This window comes from Lissotriton helveticus, chromosome 4_1 (genome assembly GCF_964261635.1).
Source record: "Lissotriton helveticus chromosome 4_1, aLisHel1.1, whole genome shotgun sequence".
Classification (NCBI taxonomy): domain Eukaryota; kingdom Metazoa; phylum Chordata; class Amphibia; order Caudata; family Salamandridae; genus Lissotriton; species Lissotriton helveticus.
Genome location: NC_136063.1, coordinates 216,349,095 through 216,371,800, shown reverse-complemented (window position 1 = coordinate 216,371,800; position 22,706 = coordinate 216,349,095). Strand labels below are relative to the sequence as shown.

Here is a 22,706-nt window from a genome sequence, read left to right as displayed (position 1 = left end):
GAGGGCAAGTATACAGGGTTTGTCAAACCACCCCTGCTTCGGACCACTATTGGATATCGGGGCCTTGGTAAAAATACCATCAATAATACTATTAATGGAGACAAAGTGTAGTAATAAGCAACCAGGGTCACTTTCGTTATCTAGACAGGAACTAATTTGGTTTTTACAACTGGTAAGAACCTCCTTCTGCTTGGCCTTAGAATTAGTTCCAGTCCATCTAATCCTTAGACCCTTCGGTCTGATGGGTACTAGGTCAGTAGAACACTTTTCGCCTGAAACTGATGGGGTACCATGCCCTAGGAGGGTAACACGAATGCTGTTATGGTCACTGAGACTTTCTTCATTTACAAACAAGTTAGTAAAGTCTCCACTGCTAGACAAGAGAATATGATCTATAAATGACCCTGCGTCCCTTCCTGTAAAGGTGGGGCATGTTATTGCCTGATTATTTATGTTACAGTTTAACAGGGTCAAGTCTAGTGTAACTAGCATGTTGTTTAATGTAGAACCGTAACTGCAGTGTTGGAAGTGGAGAAAATCCTCCCTCGCTCCCGGCCCCCCCCAATGACTGCTCATAGCCGCTCCAAAACCACAGATATTCCCATTGGACAAATGGCAGGGCTGTAGGTTAAAATCCCCTGCCCAAATAACCTCAGCCTTTCTTTTCGAAATGCCCATGGCCTTGGCAATTTCCTTTTCCAGGGGTGGTAAAATATCTCCTCTAGTGGCATCAAAAATATTGTTGTAGAAATTTACTACAACTAGGTCAATACTCTTACTGCACTCCACCCTTACTACCTGACTGTGGGTCCCAACTGTCGTACTACTTTTAACTGTACAATTACACAGCTTGTTAGACAAAAGCATCAAAAGGCCCCCCTTGGCCCTGTCCGAGCTGGATTTAGTAGCTTTAAGGCAGTGAGATGTGTACCCTTCAATATTGATATGGTCCAAACACCACGTTTCCTGGAGGAGGATTAGATCTAATCCCTCCCCAATAAACCTGGTCCAGAAGGGTGAACCTATTTTGCTGGCAAGGCCAGCAATATTCCAGGAAATAAGAGAAAGTCCCGCTGGCTTACCAGTGTCGACGACAGTAGCCGACTCTGGCTGGATTACACATGGTGAGGTAGGACTATCTTCCTGGAGGTTAATATCTGGGCCTAGTCTGGGGGTGACGGTAGATGTACAAGCATCAGGACTATCCCTAGTTAATGTATGGGAAAGTGGTATTGACGATGCCGCTATTGGGGATTCAAGAAGTGTGGGGAAAGGTATGGCTGGAAAAACACTCTCCATATCATTTTTGGTGGTAGAGAGGTTTGAATCTGAAGCTTTAATAAAGCTGAGTCAGTCTACCTCATCTAACACACCATATCTGTTAGGATGAGCGAATTGTGAATACGAGGGATCAAGAGGAGGAGGCATGTCCTGCCATGATTGTTGCCACTGGGGTTTAACAGATTGTGGGGGCTGAAAAGGTTGCTGCCACTGATGAGCAGACTGATATAAAGGTGGTGGAAAATGAGGAGGTGGTTGCCACTGAAGACTAACATGGTGTGGAAGAAAAGATGAGAGATGTGGTGGTTGCTGCCAGGGTTTAATGGTATGTTGCGGGGGATACACAGACCCTCTATTACTTGGGAAAGTAGGGCGAGGAGGATTTGGTCTTGGTGGTATGGGAAGAAAGTAGGACAAAGGGAGTGGATTAATTTGGGTAGCAGGACCGCTGTTGGGTGTATTACATATGTAGCTGGCTGCCCCTATATCCCTAAAGTTAACTGTAATTACGTCCCCTACTATTGTTTTCTTACTCCTGCCCACCCAGTCCCCTCTACGCACAGTAAGGATTTCACCACTCATATTACTAGGTAAAGGTTTGTGTAAGTGGAGCCACTGGGCGCATTTATTTCTTAGCTCTACAAAGGTTTCTTTTACTCCCTCCTTCAGTGGGGGAACAGCTGTCAACACAACCACAAAAGGGGAGACTTCTGGTGGCAGGCTGATTGACTTAAAGCGTGCCTGCTTTGGCTTAAAGCCTTCAGGCTTGTTTGTAGGAAGAGGAACTGAAGGGTTGATGGACTTTCCTGCGACATCTTTTGCTTGTGAGGTAGTAGTTTTATTTCCATCAACAGAATGTTGATAAGCCGAAGTAGAACCCACCACCTTCGGAGTAGATGGGGGTGGGGGTTGGACAGAGTTATTCCCTGTTTGGGACAGATGTAGTGTAGCTGGATCCCTGGAAACTATAGTTATTTGTGCATTATTTGATGCATCTTTAGAAAGCTGGGCACAAGATAAGCATTTGGGGACTGATTCTTTGATCCCTTGTGGCTGAACAGACCCTGGCCCATTCATCTTATTAGGCCATTTCGAGTGCATTAGTGACGTGAGTCTGTCAAGTTTTGAAATTAAAGGCTTAATTTGTGCTGCTATTGTGGCCTCAAGGTCCAGTTTAAGATCTGTTACCATGTTTTGAACCCAGCAGGGTATACCTGGCGCCAATTGCGGGGTAGGTGATATCAGGTTGTGATTCCTGACTTTAACTTTAGGTTTTTCCTTATTCTTGCTCTTGGACGTAACCTTTGGAGGGATAGTAACCCTTCCCCCAGAATCAATAAGTACAGGAGCTGTTTCCATATCAGTTGGCCCATCTAGACTCGGCTCCGCTTTGCCGGGTGACTGACAGGCTTCTAGGTCTGGGGTAGCCTCAAGATCGACATAAGACGGATCCGAGTCAGATTGGGTAACTGACAGATCGACAGCATTCGGTACAGTAAATGCGCCAGCGGTGGGCAAGGATAAGGGTAAGGAACAGTTATTCAAGGGCTGCTGGGAGGGTGATTTAGCATTTGCAAGAGAACCCAAAGACGAGCGCTTGGCGTTCGCTAGATCCAAGGAGACTCTTTTTTCCAGCAATACAATGCTTTTGTCGATGGTCTCATTCACCCGTGAAATAAAAAGATCTATGGGTCCAGTCACCTGTGCTACAGCCGTGGCTCTTTTAGTACAGCTTCTAGTTCTGTTGCGCATGGCTGACATCTGTGACGCAAGGGCAGTAGAGGATGATGATATAACTGGGAGGCGGCCACCAGTGTTTGGGGAAGAGATAGAAAACACAGTTCCGACTACCTTGTCGATGAATTAAGGGCGATAAGACAGGGGTTCAGGGCCAGGGCCGTCCTCTGCCGTCCTTGAACGGCCTTAAACGGCCCGCTCTTTGCCCGGTCTTCGCCCCGGCCTTAGCCCCGCGCGCGTCCCGCGTGCGCGTCACTACCTGTGATTTTATAAAAAGATCAGGTGGAGAGGCGGGAAGAGGACCAGCTGCGGCCGATCAGCGCCGCGCTGCACGCTGGTCCTCGCAGTCCCGCGTCAAGCCTTAGGGTTGATGTTGACTCGCCAAAGTCGCGTTGGTGCTCCTATGCACTAGCAGATATCCAGGGGCAAATTAGGCAGCAAAGTCTCAGCCTGCGAGCGGCCCCCGCGCAGCGGGGGCCGCGAGGCGTAGCACTGCAGACAGGCAGAAGAGGACACGAAGAAGGGCAGCACTCACGGCACTTCAGAGGTGGGACCCAGGCTGCTCACACACCGCAAGAACTTTAACCGGTGGAGGGGCGGGAAGAGGACCAGCTGCGGCCGATCAGCGCCGCGCTGCACGCTGGTCCTCGCAGTCCCGCGTCAAGCCTTAGGGTTGATGTTGACTCGCCAAAGTCGCGTTGGTGCTCCTATGCACTAGCAGATATCCAGGGGCAAATTAGGCAGCAAAGTCTCAGCCTGCGAGCGGCTCCCGCGCAGCGGGGGCCGCGAGACGTAGCACTGCAGACAGGCAGAAGAGGACACGAAGAAGGGCAGCACTCACGGCACTTCAGAGGTGGGACCCAGGCTGCTCACACACCGCAAGAACTTTAACCGGTGGAGGGGCGGGAAGAGGACCAGCTGCGGCCGATCAGCGCCGCGCTGCACGCTGGTCCTCGCAGTCCCGCGTCAAGCCTTAGGGTTGATGTTGACTCGCCAAAGTCGCGTTGGTGCTCCTATGCACTAGCAGATATCCAGGGGCAAATTAGGCAGCAAAGTCTCAGCCTGCGAGCGGCACCCGCGCAGCGGGGGCCGCGAGGCGTAGCACTGCAGACAGGCAGAAGAGGACACGAAGAAGGGCAGCACTCACGGCACTTCAGAGGTGGGACCAATCCGCCCGACATCCTAATGGGGCCCAAAGTGTTCAAAACATTCAGGACACGCAAGACAGCGCTGTAGGCATTTCGTTTCATAAATTCGTGCCAACGCTATTCACAACAGAGGTTACAGTAACGGCAAAAAAACACATTTAAACACACATGGAACCCACAGGTCAATACATAGGACTGAAACAGAGGACAGCTACAAAGACTGTGCCCAAACCACACCATTTTGTAAATACTAAATGTAAGTCATATTTACAAGAACCGCTTCTCAATACTGGCAGAACACCAAAATTCGTTCTGCATCTCCATTCATAAAATTACACAAAACAAAGGATCCTTACATGTATTATGTCATATTTTAATTCCCTGGGGATACAAAGTCACCAAGGAAGAAATATGTTTTTAAATCTAAACCTATTTAGATATTTTAGCCGGCTAATCCAAACGTATACAAAGTTGGCCAACACAAAGCTCCAAATTTGCTAAGATCAGGCATCTTATAGCTCACTAATCTAGCTTCCAAACTTCAAGGGGGCTATCTCTATCGATACACTCGTAAATTTACAAGACCCTCGGTTATTGAAAATTGCAATATTCAAATAAACTTAAGGACCAAAGAACTAAGAACTAAGGACTGGGCGCGACCCACTTCTACTTCAACTGAAGCAGATGGAGAAAAGTCTCTTCATTATCTGCCTACACAAATTGCAATTCACATATACAAACCTATACAAACCTATCAAAGCGCAAATAGTTGTCAAAATTCTAACTACCAAGATCTAACTGCAAAAAAAAATACTTAAGCCAAAAAGGGTTCCTCAGTCATGAGTGACATCTTTTGGAGAGTTTAAGTCAGAAAAATCAAAAACATACTGGGCGCAAAGACAGAGAATCCCCCAGAACCTCTGTGCACAGAGTACCTCTTTTAGTAGATTTCTGTCTTGCCTTCCCCAGTAGATTTCTGTCCTCCGACAAGATTACTCCTCCAGATAGTCACTGCTTGATGAGGCCCGCTGTTGAGGCGCCATTTGTAGAACTTGGCAGTTTTTGCTCTCAGGAATACTTACTAATATAATAAGAACTTGGCACAGACTCTGAAAATATGAAAAGACATCTTTATTACAATTAATTGTGAGGCTACGTCGCCCAGTCACACCTAAAGCAACTGAATGAGATAGCCTCCTGAATGGTCTGAGCACAGACCCTTTATATCGATTATTATGCCCTAGGCACATATTTGAAGTACATTCCCAGAACGTGCACACAGATGAAAAACCCACTTTCAAGATGAGTCCAGGCCATAAACAATGTCCACATAATGAATACATTCTTTAGCTGACAAGGCCGGATAACCCCAAAACAGTAAGATCACAGCCCATGTCATAAATAGCTCGTGGAGGCAGGAGCAGGAACAGATGGAAGTAAGATAGGCACGGTGTGTATGCGATGAAAAGGTTTATGGCATGTTGGGCCTTGATGCTATCTTGCTCGGCCAGTGGGAGAGGAACTGACCAAACATGTTCGACCTGGGGCAATGGTTCCAACTGGTCCAGGTCAGAGAAAAGTCAATCAAGGTGTGCGTGGCCTTGGGAATCGAATTTAGCTGTATTATAGCCTATGTAAAGGGCAACACACAAAATGGCTGCTGTACACAAAATGGAAGCCAAGGGTTCAAAACGAAAACGACAATTTCGAGGTGAAATTGTTACTGGAATGTAACGAAAATGCTTGTACATAGTGTACTGGCCATTCTCGATCTTTTGATATAAAAATCGTCATGCTATGACAAAGTTTATTACACGAGTCCAGAATTTTCAGTACCACATATGGACCCCCCAGAAATGACCTTACAGGCATTGTGTATCTGTACCCACCTGCAAGCAGATCTCTAATCCCCTTTAAACGTGCAGGCAGGCTGCCACCTGCACAGTGAAACATGGAGCGGCTGTAAAGCAGCTTCTTTGACGCGGGATCCCTGGTTGGCTGAGGTTGGTACCTTAGGCCAAGTAGGAACCCACGTTCCAACGTCAAGGAGAGGAAGGTGACCTTCTTAGATAGCAGGTAAAACAATGCAATGCATAATACTACCACCAGATATGTCGTTCTGCAATAATAAGGCAATGAGTATACACTAATCAGGTAAATCGTTATGCAGGAATAATGCAATGCGCAATACGCTAATCAGGTAGTTCGTTATGCAGGAACAAGGCAATGCGTCATACAACAATCAAGTAGTTTGTTGTACAGAATTGATGCAATATGTAATACGTCAGTCAGGTACTCCAGAAATGGAATACTATGTAGTACACTATGGCCCTGATCACCGGGCCTTCGGCGGTCTCTCCGCCTCCTCTATGGACCTTCAGTCAGCCTCTCACAGTTGCCCCCAACACAGTACAATGTAATCCCAAAGTGCAGCTTGACACTCTGGCCCCTGTACCGCCACTCCTTTGGCAATAAGGGCCGCGACACGAGCCAAAGCAGAGGCAAGCGCTGCCAACACAAGAGAGAGGCCAAGAGTGTCTCCCTCCAAAATCGTGCCTCACCCCAGGAGTCGACACACGTTACCTGGGGGGCGTGAACGAACTCTCCTCTCCTCGTCCAGCGGCTGGGCCTTCAAGCAGCTTTGTGACATGGCAACGGTGGCTTGGGCCGGCAACTCAGCTCCTCCAGGACTGCTGGTCCGGGCCGCTTACGAAGATCTCAGTTTGCCACAAAGCACACGCACACAGCGTTGCTGACTCTTCCTTCACTCCAGGTGCATGATCACTAGGCACTCCACATAGGTCTCAGGCTGCACAAAGTTCACATGCACAGCGTCGCTGAGACTCCCTTTACACCAGTGCAAATGATATCACGGCGAATCCTCAATAAAGTGTTCAGATGCACAAAGCACCTGCACACAGCGGCGATGACACTCACTTGGATTCCAGTGCACATGATAACAAGGCAAATCCTCACAAAGGTCTCACTGCAGAGCGCGCACCCCTCCAGCGTCGATGAGACTCACTTGGATTCCGGTGCACACGATCACTGGACAATCCTCATAACAGTGTTCAGGCTGCACAAAGCACACGCAAACAGCATCGCTGATCCTTGCTTGGATTCCAGGTGCCCCCGATCACAGGCCGATCCTCCTGAACGTCTCAGTGCTGCACAAAGCACACGCACACAGTGTCATTGAGACTCACTTGGACACCAGGCGCCTACGATCACAGGCAATTCTTACGAGGGTCTCAGACTGCAACAGGCACACTCCTACAGTGCGGCTGAGACTCTACTGGTGATTTTTATGTTCCTGTGTTTCCAAACAGGGAGCCAGCTCACCTCAGACCCTTGGGGATAGTTACTACAGGACACAGCAAAGTCCTTCAAGCAGGGGGACACAGCACACAACAAAATTCCTTTAGCCTTTCCTTGGTAAAAACAGCAAACCTCAGGCCAGCCCCAGAACACACAGCAAGGGTCAGCCTATCCTTCAGTCCCTTCAGTTGTTTCTTCCTTGGCAAAGGTCCTCTTGACCACGAAGTAGCTCCAGTCTTGTTCACACTTGATCAAGAAATCCTCCAAAGTTCAGAGGCTTCAGCTCTCATAGTTATACCCCTCAGTGGCTTTGAAGTCTTTTTACTTCAGGGGGCACTGACCTATGCTCAAACCAGTTCTGGGTTTCTCCCTACCAGTGACACTTTTCTTCCTTTGATTAGTGGGGGTCTGGATTCTCAATTACTCAGCCGGAGCTGAGCCAATTGTTTTATTGCAGCAACCCAGGCCTCTTCACCTCTAGGGGCTTCTCCTCCCCTACACTCCAGATGCAGGTCGGCCTGTTGCTGTCTCACCTCCTCCCCTGGGTCAAGACATTCCCCAGATCCGATCGCTTTCAAATCCAGACAGTCAATCCACAGCCAGGCAGGGATACACAGAAATGTTAGAGCACAAAACTCAGCCACTTCTAAAAGAGTGGCTTCTGAACACACAATGCAAAAACCACCTTCATAAAAAGGTGTGTTATTACACTGTGAGTTCAGGTACACTAAACGCCACCTTTCTATCTTAAGCCTTTGGGAAGATAGGCTGGAAAACATATTACACAGCCTTCCCATTCTATCCTATGAGCAGGATGGCCTTTCAACAGTGAACAACTAAAATGGAGATTATTTCACTGTCAGAACATGGCACTCACCTTAGTACATTTCCTACCTTTCACATGCACTGCACCCTGCCCAGGGGGTACCCTGGACCTACTATATGGGTGTCTGATGTACATAGAAAGGGAAGGGTAAGGTCTGGCAAGTGAGTGCACTTGACAGAACAACATGGCAGTTTAACAAACTGCGCGCAGGCCTTGCAATGGTAGGCCTGAGTTCCCTTTTTAAGGCTTCTTGTGTGGGTGGTACAGCCAGTGCTGCAGGCCCACTAGTAGTAGTTGCATTATCAGCCCAGGCACACATAGTGCACTTTACTAGGGACTTAGTAAGGCAAACACACCAATCACGGACAACTAATTACCATTATTTTATACAGGGAACGCTTACACTTTGACACTGTTTAGCAGTGGCAAGGTGTTCAAAGCATCTAAATCAGTCAAAAGTAGTGGAGGTAGACGCAAAAAGTCTGCGGTAATCATGCCGAAAAGTGCCAGGTCTAACACAGCTGCTCTGTATTTCACATGAATGTGCTGCCCCCAGGGCAGACAGAGGTCCTGGCTGGTCTGGGGGTTTGCGCATTCCACATAATGCAGCGCAATTTCCTTCATTGCGTGTGGCGCACCCTTTTGAAGGTACATCTGGCACAATGAAGGAAAATGCGCTGCATGTGTAATGCGGCCCCTGGTGTAAGCCATTTCTGCAATGTTTTAGGGAGAGAGCACAAGCACTTTAGCACTGGTTAGCAATGGTAAAGAGCACAGAGTCCTAATGCCAACAAAATAGAAATTCAGAAGTGTTGAAGGCAAAATGTTTGGGGGAACACCACATCAATGATAACAGGTCTAACACAGGGTTTGCTTTGTTTGATTCAAAATCTGAAGTCTAAAACGCGTCCCACCTGGTCTATTTTGATATTTGTGAAACCTGTTTTTCAATTTTCCACTCACATGGAGCTCTTTAGAGACTACAACACAGTAGTTTAAGTCACCAAGTCCAAGTAACCAGCAAAAAAGTACAAGCATGTTAGGCATCAGTTAGATTGAAGGAACACAAGGATTTTTCCATCTATAGACAACTGAAAATGTATAACCTTAGCTGCATTCTTCATTTGGGTTTCAAAAGTCAGTGATGTTGTTCTTACTGCAAAAAGGCATGTAGTAGGTTGAAACGTGTGCCCTAGTTAATTGAAGAGTGTTTCACATGCTTACTCTACTCAGCCGCAGAAAAGATGCAAACCCTATTATTCAAGGGCTCAATGTATGGCACACTCTGATAGACATTCATTGTAGACCAATGCATTCGCTTTTGCATAAGTATGAATGTAGAGGGTATTTCTATAGAGTGAATCTAGTCAAAAGGCAATGGATGTTGTACATGGTCAAAGAAAAGCATAGAAGAGCTTCCCGAGCAGCCTGGTTGTCTTTTTTCTTTAATGACAATCAGCACGCATGGTGTTCTGACGTCAATACAGGAAAATGAAAGCAAATGAAGCCTAAGAGCTCATTTTAGTCTCAATGAATCAGTGCTCAGGAGGGGGAACATCCATTACAACGCAAGTATAACAACGCAGTGCTATTACAACGCAGGTAATACAACGCAGGTTCTTTTACAACGCATGTTTTTACAACGCATGGTATTACAACGCAAGTGCTATTACAACGCATGCTTTTACATCGTAATTTATATGGTTAATTGTTACATATTATTTTGTGGGTTATTTAATAATAATAATATGAATATTTTTTTGAAATGTGATCAAAATTTTGATTTTAAATAATTTTATTTTTATTATTTAATTATGTAATACTCAGGCATTTAAATATAATGAATATTAATAAGTATATAATAATTATTAATATTCAGGTATTTTTTGTAGCAATATTTTATTATTTATTTAAATTAAATAATGTTTGAAAAAATAAGTATTAATATTTGTATTATTTAATTATGTAATATGTAATACTCAGGGAATTTTGTATAATTTATTTAAATATAATAAGTATTAATTCTCAGGTATTTTTTGTAACAATTTTGTATAATTTATTTAAATATAATAAGTATTAACAATCATGTATTATTTGTAGCAATTTTGTATTATTTATTTTAAATAAATAATATTTATAAAAATAAGTATTAATACATTGGTAAATAATGTTTATAAAAATAAATATTAATACTCAAGTATTTTTTGTAGGAATTATTTATTATTTATTTAAATTAAATAATATTTATAAAATAAAGTTTTAATACTTTGGTAAATAATGTTTATATAAATAAGTATTAATACTATATAATAAATATTAATAAGTATATAATAATTATTACTACTCAGGTATTTTTGTAGCAATTTTTGTAGGAATTTTTTATTATTTATTTAAATTAAATAATGTTTATAACATAAAGTTTTAATAATTTGGTAAATAATGTTTATAAAAATAAGTATTAATACTCTATAATAAATATTAATAAGTATATAATAATTATTAATACTCAGGTATTTTTTGTAGCAATATTTTATTACTTATTAAAATTAAATAATGTTTGGAAAAAAAAGTATGAATAATTTTATTATTTAATTATGTAATATGTAATACTCAGGGAATTTTGTATAATTTATTTAAATATAATAAGTATTGATACTCAGGTATTTTTTGTAGCAAATTTGTAGAATTTTTTTAAATATAATAAGTATTAATAATCATGTATTATTTGTAGCAATTTTTTATTATTTATTTTAAATAAATAATATTTATAAAAATAAGTATTAATACATTGTTAAATAATGTATATAAAAATAAATATTAATACTCAGGTATTTTTTGTAGGAATTTTTTATTATTTATTTAAATTAAATAATGTTTATAAAATAAAGTTTTAATACTTTGGTAAATAATGTTTATAAAAATAAGTATTAATACTCTGGTATTTTTTTCACAATTTATCAAATTTATTTATATAAAATAATGTTTAAAAAAAAATAATATTAATACTCCAGTATTTTTTGAGAAAGAATAGAGATTATGATTTAAAAAAATAATACTATAATAATAATTAGATGATTTAGAAGGTAAAAATTATTATTAATAAATATTTTAATATTAAATTATGTTTAAAATTATATTTAAAATATTTACAAATAAATTGGAATATTAAAAGATGTAATTTTAGAAACTTTCTCACGCTTTTGCATTGGTTTCAATGAAGGTTTTAGTCCTTTATTTATTTCTATGAATACTCCATTGGAATCCGCGGAACGGTTTAGTATGGATGAAAAAGAACAGAAGCAGGATGGAGAAGAAGGATACAAGGGTAGCATAATGGTAAGTGATTAAAAACTTTATTTTTGGTATATAAACAATATTTTAAAACGTTAAAAATTAAGAAAAATAATTGAAAAAGTCTTTGTGTTTTCAAAAATATTTTATTATTTAACGAAAATAAAATGTAAAAAAAATATATAATATTTATTTCAAATTTACAACATTTTCTAAATTTTTTAACTTTTGAAATGATTATTATAATGTATTATAACAAAAAAATATTACATTAGCTTAAAATAGTCCTTTATTCATTTTGCGGCTTTTTGATCACGTCGTTACGTTAACGTCGACGTTAGACGCCATCTTGGATTTCATCGATTGCTGGAAGCAGCTGGAAGCTGATCTGCGCTCAAGGTAGGAAACTTTTACAACTTAATTAACAGTAAAACATATTAAAAAAGTATATATATTGTAATGAGAGGATAATGAGAGGTTGCGTTTTAAACTAATATTTGTTTTTGATTGAAATTGAACATGTCGCCGAACATTTCATTTGTATATGCCTTCGTTGGGTAATGTATCAGAACAAGTCAAGGGTAAATATTATTCAATAAAGTTATTATACACAAAAAGTAATCATTTTGAACGTTACATGTTTTATGTTGAGATGGGAATGTATTGCTTTTGTAAGTTTGTTCAACATAGAAAGGTTATCAACGTTTATTTGAAAAATGATACTTTTGGGCTTGGATTGTTGAAAAAAAACCTGGTTTTTGCATTTACGATTGTTCAAATCGAAGCAACATTTGTGCGGTATTCTTTGCTGATATTTTGAAATAAGGGTTTTGATTGGTTGTTTTGGATAAATATTTCAAAAAGAAGGAATTTCATGGCATTGGTAATGCTTTTTTACGAGTGGTTTCATAGATGCAAGATATGATTACGAAAAATGGGTTTAATTGGTTGTTTTCTTTTCATATTTCAAAAAGCAGGTTTACAAAATATATGTTTTGCATGTGTATTTTAAAAATTGAAATATTTGAAAAATGAAAAGATTTAGTCAGCGAGAAAAATTGCAGTTAGGATGTGTTCTTGGCAAAATCATGAAAAAATCTAGAAGGAAGAATTTATAAATATATTTAGTAAGTGAGATTATATTTAGTTAGGTTGTGAAGTTACTTAACCATAAAAAATTTAATTTAAGTTACGTACGTCACATTTTTAAATGAAGAATTGTTAGACAAATAGAAGAATGGGGAATATTTCAGTAAAGGTGCTTTTTTGTTTGTTTTCTGTTTGAAATACAACAGAAATTTGTCATATAAACTAATTTTTACAAGCCAGTATCATTTTTGAAATAGTAAGTGGGGAAAAAAGTATTTCAAAATAACTTTAAAAAAAACAACGTTCAAAATGTTTACTTCTAGGAAAAATATTCCATATCTGAAATCATAATTAATTTTTAATAGTAGAAAAATAATTTCTACATGCCTTTTATAGGTTTTTATTTGTAAAAAGAAAGGGGATGGATTTTTCCATTTTTCAAAAATGTATACCTGAAAAGGATAAGATTTCAAAAGGTAAGGGAACCCGACGATTATAAAATTAAAATTTTTTTACAAAAAAGCCAATTGAATTCAATATATAAAAAATAAATTTAGGGCAAAGCAGGAAAGTAAGTTTTGGATTAAATTTTAGAAATGTAATATGTTAGCAACATTTTCAAGGTAGTCTGATGCCACACACAACAAAAATTGTTGTAGTACACCCAATAGTCTCCTGGACATTTCCTTTGTTTGTCTTGAAGGTCGTGGATTTAGGCTACCTGAAAATGCTTGTGCAATTCTCATCTCTTGAAAACTTTGCTGCTTCTTCAAAGTTTTCAAAAAAGAGTAAAAATTAGGATGATGTTTGCAAATTGTATGACTGAAGGAGTTGTGCCATCCCTCTATGGCATTATTTGTTTTAGCACCACCTTCCAAGCAGGTTGAGTAGCAGTTCCACCACTGCACATGGTAACGTGGCTTCCTCCTGCGACCTGATCTGCTTAGACGCCCAATCCATGTGTCCTCGAAATAATTTAAAATTGGAGCCAATTTTTCTTCATTTTCTATAAAATATTCAGATTCTGAAATTGCAGTGTAGTATTCATCTACACTATCAGGTGGTACAAAACAAAGGGCAGTTAATTTTTTTAATTCAAATTGTAATTTGCTATCAGAGGAGTAATCTGCAACCAGGGATGTTTTTTGAAGTTTACGCCAAAATGCCTGGGAAAAATGAAAAAAACATCCCTGAATTTGGGTATCCACGTACAATTTGTTGATGACATTCATCATAGTCAATTCAAAATCTAAAATGATTTTCCTAGGACTTTTTCCTGATGTTTTCTCTTTAATTACTGATAAAAATTCATTATAGGTTGCAGATTGCTTGTCTGGTAGTAAACTATATACTAAGGGAACTACATTATTCTTTATTTGTGCATGAATGCTGTAAATTTGGGTGAAAGGATGGGGCGTACATTTAAACGTACCATCCATCATCCAAATTTCAGTATTCTCTAATTTATAAAGGTTACGGGGAGTGCTAAATATTAATATGCGTTTGAGAGGGTTTTGGTTATCATAGAGGAGGAAAGGTTCATTAGAGAAAGAAAGAGTTAATTCGTGTGGAATTACAATGTCAGCAAAAGTTTGTGGAGTAACTGTTTGTGTGTTACTTGCCTGCTTTTTACGTTGAATAATTCTACGCAAATTAGGGATTGTTGGCATATTACAAGCAACATGTCCAGGGACATGTTGTGCAACCTCTCTTAAAATTTGACCAGGAGTTGCATTGGAGGTGGATGCAATATCTTTCATTTGGTTGATTGTATCGCGTATTTCTATTTCCATTGCCGAGGCAGAGTGGTTATGTTCAGTGGTTTTGATTATGTTGTCACCAACAGTAACTGCTCTGCCTCTGCAACGAGAAGAATAATATTGAACACACCTCCAATGTCTCCTTGGTTCACTTATCCTCTCATTACAATATATATACCCACAGTGTTTTAGAAGTCTGTTTCCTTTTCTTGATTTTGTATAAATTGCTGTGGTATTGCTTGCCATTTTCTGTGGAAAAAAGGAAACATGAAATATAAAATATTATGTTGGTTCTGTTTGAAAAAATACATTGCACTTAAACATTTTTCAGCACTTTCCTTAATCATGCATTTACCTGGACTTGGAATTGCAAGTTGAACTTGAACACTATCCATTAATTTCTGTAATAATGGACTTATCTGGACTTGGAATTGTAAGTGGCACTTCAACACTATCCAACACTTTTCCTACTCATGCACTTTCCAGGAGCTAGAATAGTAAGTTGCACTTCAACACTATCCAGCACTTTCTCTAATTATGCACTTTCCTGGAGTTAGAATAGTAAGTGGCACTTCAACACTATCCAGCACTTTCTCTAATCATGCTATTTCCTGGAGTTAGAATAGTAAGTGGCACTTCAAGACTATACAGCACTTTCTCTAATCATACATTTATCTGGAGTTAGAATAGTAAGTGGCACTTTAATACTATCCAGCACTTTCCCTAATTAAGCACTTACCTGGTGTTAGAATAGTAAGTGGCACTTCAACACTATCCAACACTTTCCCTAAATATGCACTTTCCTGGAGTTAGAATAATAAGTGGCACTTCAACAATATCCAGCACTTTCCCAAATCATGCACTTTCTTGGAGTTAGAATAGTAAGTTGCACTTCAACACTATCCAGCACTTTCCTTAAACATGCACTTTCCTGGAGTTAGAATAGTAAGTGGCACTTCAACACTATCCAACACTTTCCCTAATCATGCACTTTCCTGGAGTTAGAATAGTAAGTTGCACTTAAACACTATCCAGCACTTTCCCTAAACATGCACTTTCCTGGAGTTAGAATAGTAAGTGGCACTTCAACACTATCCAGCACTTTCCCTAAACATGCACTTTCCTGGAGTTAGAATAATAAGTGGCACTTCAACACTATCCAGCACTTTTCCTAAACATGCACTTTCCTGGAGTTAGAATAGTAAGTGGCACTTCAACACTATCCAGCACTTTCCCTAATCATGCACTTACCTGGAGTTAGAATATTAAGTGGCACTTCAACACTATCCAGCACTTTCCCTAATCATGCACTTATCTGGAGTTAGAATAGTAAGAGGCACTTCAAAACTATCCAGTATGTTTCCTAATGAAGCACTTACCTGGAGTTTGAATAGTAATTGACATTTTTTACTATCCTGCACTTTTTTGGTTTTAAAATTATATTTTGTATGCAATGTACCCAGAAAATGAAATGTGTTTATTTGACAGTTACCTTTGAGTTTTGAAGGTTACTTTGTCGGTTTCTTTCAAGTCTTGCAAATTGTTTGGATGTTGGCTGAGCTTTGCTTGCTTTTTCGGTTTTGGTTTATCTTGTTTGGCTGTAATGAAAAAATTTTAAAAAATGTTATATGGTTTGATAATTTTTTATTTCTATATCTTTTCTAAACGTTGAAAAAAATAATCTATATGTATTGATGATTAGAAATTTGTGACATGTTAACACTAACCAGCACTTTATTTGCTCATGCATTTATCTGGACTTGGAATTGTAAGTGGCACTTAAACACTATCCAGCACTTTCCCTAAACATGCACTTTCGTGGAGTTAGAATAGTAAGTGGCACTTCAATCCTATCCAGCACTTTCCCTAATCAAGCACTTACCTGGTGTTAGAATAGTAAGTGGCACTTCAACACTATCCAACACTTTCCCTACTAATGCACTTTCCAGGAGTTAGAATAGTAAGTTGCACTTCAACACTATCCAGCATTTTCTCTAATTATGTACTTATCTGGAGTTAGAATAGTAAGTGGCACTTCAACACTATCCAGCAATTTCCTTAATCATGCACTTTCCTGGAGTTAGAATAGTAAATGGCACTTCAACACTATCCAGCACTTTCCCTAATCATGCACTTTCCTGGAGTTAGAATAGTAAGTTGCATTTCAACACTATCCAGCACTTTCCCTAATCAAGCACTTACCTGGTGTTAGAATAGTAAGTGGCACTTAAACACTATCCAGCACTTTCCCTAATGATGCACTTTCCTGGAGTTAGAATAGTAAGTGGCACTTCAACACTATCCAGCACTTTCCCTAATCATGCACTTTCCTGGAGTTAGAATAGTAAGTGGCACTTCAACACTATCCAGCACTTTCCCTAATCATGCACTTTCCTGGAGTTAGAATAATAAGTGGCACTTCAACACTATCCAGCACTTTCCCTAATCATCCACTTTCCTGGAGTTAGAATAGTAAGTGGCACTTCAACACTATCCAGCACTTTCCCTAATCATGTACTTTCCTGGAGTTAGAATAGTAAGTGGCACTTCAACACTATCCAGCACTTTCCCTAATCAAGCACTTACCTGGTGTTAGAATAGTAAGTGGCACTTCAACACTATCCAGCACTTTCCCTAATCATGCACTTTCCTGGAGTTAGAATAGTAAGTGACACTTCAACACTATCCAGCACTTTCCCTAATCATGCACTTTCCTGGAGTTAGAATAGTAAGTGGCACTTCAACACTATCCAGCACTTTCCCTAATCATGCACTTTCCTGGAGTTAGAATAGTAAGTGGCACTTCAACACTATCCAGCACTTTCCCTAATCATGCACTTAGCTGGAGTTAGAATAGTAAGAGGCACTTCAAAACTATCCAGTATGTTTCCTAATGAAGCACTTACCTGGAGTTTGAATAGTAATTGACATTTTTTACTATCCTGCACTTTTTTGGTTTTAAAATTATATTTTGTATGCAATGTACGCAGAAAATGAAATGTGTTTATTTGACAGTTACCTTTGAGTTTTGAAGGTTACTTTGTGGGTTTCTTTCAAGTCTTGCAAATTGTTTGGATGTTGGCTGAGCTTTGCTTGCTTTTTCGGTTTTGGTTTATCTTGTTTGGCTGTAATGAAAAAATTTAAAAAATTTTTATATGGTTTGATAATGTTTTATTTCTATATCTTTTCTAAACGTTGAAAAAAATAATCTATATGTATTGATGATTAGAAATTTGTGACATGTTAACACTAACCAGCACTTTATTTGCTCATGCATTTATCTGGACTCGGAATTGTAAGTGGCACTTAAACACTATCCAGCACTTTCCCTAAACATGCACTTTCGTGGAGTTAGAATAGTAAGTGGCACTTCAATCCTATCCAGCACTTTCCCTAATCAAGCACTTACCTGGTGTTAGAATAGTAAGTGGCACTTCAATACTATCCAACACTTTCCCTACTAATGCACTTTCCAGGAGTTAGAATAGTAAGTTGCACTTCAACACTATCCAGCATTTTCTCTAATTATGTACTTATCTGGAGTTAGAATAGTAAGTGGCACTTCAACACTATCCAGCAATTTCCTTAATCATGCACTTTCCTGGAGTTAGAATAGTAAATGGCACTTCAACACTATCCAGCACTTTCCCTAATCATGCACTTTCCTGGAGTTAGAATAGTAAGTTGCATTTCAACACTATCCAGCACTTTCCCTAATCAAGCACTTACCTGGTGTTAGAATAGTAAGTGGCACTTAAACACTATCCAGCACTTTCCCTAATGATGCACTTTCCTGGAGTTAGAATAGTAAGTGGCACTTCAACACTATCCAGCACTTTCCCTAATGATGCACTTTCCTGGAGTTAGAATAGTAAGTGGCACTTCAACACTATCCAGCACTTTCCCTAATCATGCACTTTCCTGGAGTTAGAATAGTAAGTGGCACTTCAACACTATCCAGCACTTTCCCTAATCATGCACATTCATGGAGTTAGAATATTAAGTGGCACTTCAACACTATCCAGCACTTTCCCTAATCATGCACTTTCCTGGAGTTAGAATAGTAAGTGGCACTTCAACACTATCCAGCACTTTCCCTAAACATGCACTTTCCTGGAGTTAGAATAGTAAGTGGCACTTCAACACTATCCAGCACTTTCCCTAATCATGCACTTTCCTGGAGTTAGAATAGTAAGTGGCACTTCAACACTATCCAGCACTTTCCCTAATCAAGCACTTACCTGGTGTTAGAATAGTAAGTGGCACTTCAACACTATCCAACACTTTCCCTAATCATGCACTTTCCTGGAGTTAGAATAGTAAGTGACACTTCAACACTATCCAGCACTTTCCCTAATCATGCACTTTCCTGGAGTTAGAATAGTTAGTGGCACTTCAACACTATCCAGCACTTTCCCTAAACATGCACTTTCCTGGAGTTAGAATAGTAAGTGGCACTTCAACACTATCCAGCACTTTCCCTAATAAAGCACTTACCTGGTGTTAGAATAGTAAGTGGCACTTCAACACTATCCAGCACTTTCCCTAATCAAGCAATTACCTGGAGTTTGAATAGTAATTGACATTTTTCACTATCCTGCACTTTTTCGGTTTTAAAATTATATTTTTTATGCAATGTATGCAGAAAATGAAATGTGTTTATTTGTCAGTTACCTTTGAGTTTTGAAGGTTGCTTTGTCGGTTTCTTTCAAGTCTTTAAAATTGTTTGGATGTTGGCTGAGCTTTGCTTGCTTTTTCGGTTTTGGTTTATATTGTTTGGCTGTAATGAAAAAATTAAAAAAAATTTTATATGGTTTGATAATGATTTATTTCTATATCTTTTCTAAACGTTGAAAAAATAATCTATATGTATTGATGAATAGAAATTTGTGACATGTTAACACTAATTTGCTCATGCATTTATATGGACTTGGAATTGTAAGTGGCACTTAAACACTATCCAGCACTTTCCCTAATCATCCACTTTCCTGGAGTTAGAATAGTAAGTGGCACTTCAACACTATCCAGCACTTTCCCTAATCATGCACTTTCCTGGAGTTAGAATAGTAAGTGGCACTTCAACACTATCCAGCACTTTCCCTAAACATGCACTTTCCTGGAGTTAGAATAGTAAGTGGCACTTCAACACTATCCAGCACTTTTCCTAATCATGCACTTTCCTGGAGTTAGAATAGTAAGTGGCACTTCAACACTATCCAGCACTTTCCCTAATCATGCACTTTCCTGGAGTTAGAATAGTAAGTGGCACTTCAACACTATCCAGCACTTTCCCTAAACATGCACTTTCCTGGAGTTAGAATAGTAAGTGGCACTTCAACACTATCCAGCACTTTCCCTAATCATGCACTTTCCTGGAGTTAGAATAGTAAGTGGCACTTCAACACTATCCAGCACTTTCCCTAATCATGCACTTTCCTGGAGTTAGAATAGTAAGTGGCACTTCAAAACTATCCAGCACTTTCCCTAATCATCCACTTTCCTGGAGTTAGAATAGTAAGTGGCACTTCAACACTATTCAGCACTTTCCCTAATCATGCACTTTCCTGGAGTTATAATAGTAAGTGGCACTTCAACACTATCCAGCACTTTTCCTAAACATGCACTTTCCTGGAGTTAGAATAGTAAGTGGCACTTCAACACTATCCAGCACTTGCACTAATCATGTATTTACTTCAACATTGCATAGTAAGTGGCACTTTAACACTATACAGTACTTTCTCTTTTTTTATATATAAATAATATATATATATATATAAAAAATTAATTAATCATCATGATTAGGGAAAGTGCTGGATAGTGTTGAAGTGCCACTTACTATTCTAACTCCAGGAAAGTGCATGATTAGGGAAAGTGGCATTTCTACACTATCCAGCACTTTATCTAATCATGCTCTTACCTGGAGTTAGAATAGTAATTTGTATTTCTAATCTATCCAGCACTTTCCCGTATCAAACAATTACCTGGAGTTTAAATAGTAAATGAAATTTTTTCACTATCCTGCGTTTTTTCTGCTTTAAAATTATATATCGTATGCAATGTAAGCAGAAAATGAAATGTGTTCATTTGACAGTTACCTTTGAGTTTTGAAGGTTGGTTTGTGGGTTTCTTTCAAGTCTTGCAAACTGTTTTGATATTGGCTGAGCTTTGATCGCTTTTACAGTTTTGGTTGTTCTCCTTTGAATGAAAAAAAAAAAATAGAAAATGTGTTATATATTTGGATAATGTTTTAAATATTTATCCCTTTTGTACGTTGTCTTGAATAAAAATATGTTTATTATTGTTTACAAATTAGTAAAATGTTAACACTAACCAGCCCTTTCTTACATTATGCATTTACCTGGACTTACATTACTTAGGGCCCGATGTAGGTAAAATAGATTTACTGATTTTTAATTACTGAATCATACCGATTAGGTAATTAAAAATCGGTAAATCTAAGGGGTCGAGATGTAGGAACATCCAGATGTTACTTTTGCCGAATTGGTAAATATCTGTATTTACCGATTCGGTAAATACCGACCGGTAATGCCCCATTCATTCCTATGGGCTTTGAAGCGCATAGGAATGAATGGGGCATTACCGGTCGGTATTTACCGAATCGGTAAATACAGATATTGACATGGGTGCAGAGGGTGTCACTTTGACACCCTCTAGCACCCCCAAAAAAGGTTTGGGGACCACTAAAGTCATGCACTTTCTCAGAGTGGAAATAATAAGAGATAATTTCACAATATCAAGTACTTTTCTTAGTTTCTATTAATAATCAGCATTTTAAACACAATATGCACTTACCTAGAGTTCGATTAGAAATTTAGATTTTTTCGACTATCCTGCACATATTCAGCTAAAAAAATATTTATGATTTCTAATGTATTCTCAAATAGAAATGTGTTTATATTTAAAAGTTACCTTTGAGTTTTGAAGGTTGGTTTGTGGGTTTCTTTCAAGTCTTGCAAATTGTTTTGATATTGGCTGAGCTTCGGTTGTTTTTTCGGTTTTGGTTGTTCTCCTTTGAATGTAAAAAAAATTAGAAAATGTGTTATATATTTGGATAATGTTTTAATTATTTATCCCTTTTGTACGTTGTCTTGAATAAAAATATGGTTATTAATGTTTAAAAATTAGTGAAATGTTAACACTAACCAGCAGTTTCTTACATCATGCATTTACCTGGACTTAGAATACTTAGGGCCCGATGTAGGTAAAATAGATTTACTGATTTTTAATTACCGAATCATACCGATTAGGTAATTAAAAATCGGTAAATCTAAGGGGTCGAGATGTAGGAACATCCAGATGTTCTTTTTGCTGAATTGGAAAATATCTGTATTTACCGATTCGGTAAATACCGACCGGTAATGCCCCATTCATTCCTATGGGCTTTGAAGCCCATAGGAATGAATGGGACATTACCGGTCGGTATTTACAGAATCGGTAAATACAGATATTGACAAGGGTGCAGGGGGTGTCACTTTGACACCCTCTAGCACCCCCAAAAAAGGTTTGGGGACCACTAAAGTCATGCACTTTCTCAGAGTGGAAATAATAAGAGATAATTTCACAATATCCTGTACTTTTCTTAGTTTCTATTAATAATCAGCATTTTTTTCAGAATATGCACTTACCTAGAGTTCGATTACAAATTTACATTTTTTCGACTATCCTGCACATATTCAGCTAAAAAATATTTATGATTTCCATTGTATTCTTAAATAGAAATGTGTTTATATTTAAAAGTTACCTTTGAGGTTTGAATGTTAATTTGTGGTGTTATTTTGCAAATGGTTTCGATATTGGCTGATTTTCGGTGGCTTTCTCAGTTATGGTTGTTCTCCTTTTGCTGTAAAGAAAACATTTGAAAACGTGTCATATGTTCCTTCATAATACATGCGAGTTTTATTACTATGACATTTTTTGTAGAAAATAATCTACTTCTTATACTAATTTATATTTTTTAAAAACGATATTCTACTGGTAGATTAAAACTGTCAAGTATTTACCTTGCTGATAGTCCTTTATTTTTCTTATATTTTTAAATCTTTGGTTGAATCGATTGTTGTTTCAGGTTTTTTTCACAATCTATACTGCTTCACAACATACATTGAAGTATCTAAAATTAAATGTTGATTTGCATGAGATGCAAAGCAAATAAATACATATTCTATATTTTAATTTAAATTATTCTGACATTTAGTTGTCATCCATTTTTACGCTGTATTATGTGTCTGTCTTACT

At 38.6% G+C, this 22,706-nt stretch overlaps 1 long non-coding RNA gene across 1 annotated transcript; it reads right to left on the bottom strand.

The window, feature by feature from the left end:
• Nucleotides 1–17,498: 17,498 nt before the first annotated feature.
• LOC144827110 (uncharacterized) lies at nucleotides 17,499–21,486 on the bottom strand. Its single transcript, XR_013610023.1, has 3 exons — nucleotides 21,381–21,486; nucleotides 20,546–20,645; nucleotides 17,499–17,575 (listed from the first exon to the last, which is right to left on the bottom strand). It is a non-coding gene; the product is annotated as an uncharacterized LOC144827110 (long non-coding RNA).
• Nucleotides 21,487–22,706: the final 1,220 nt, after the last annotated feature.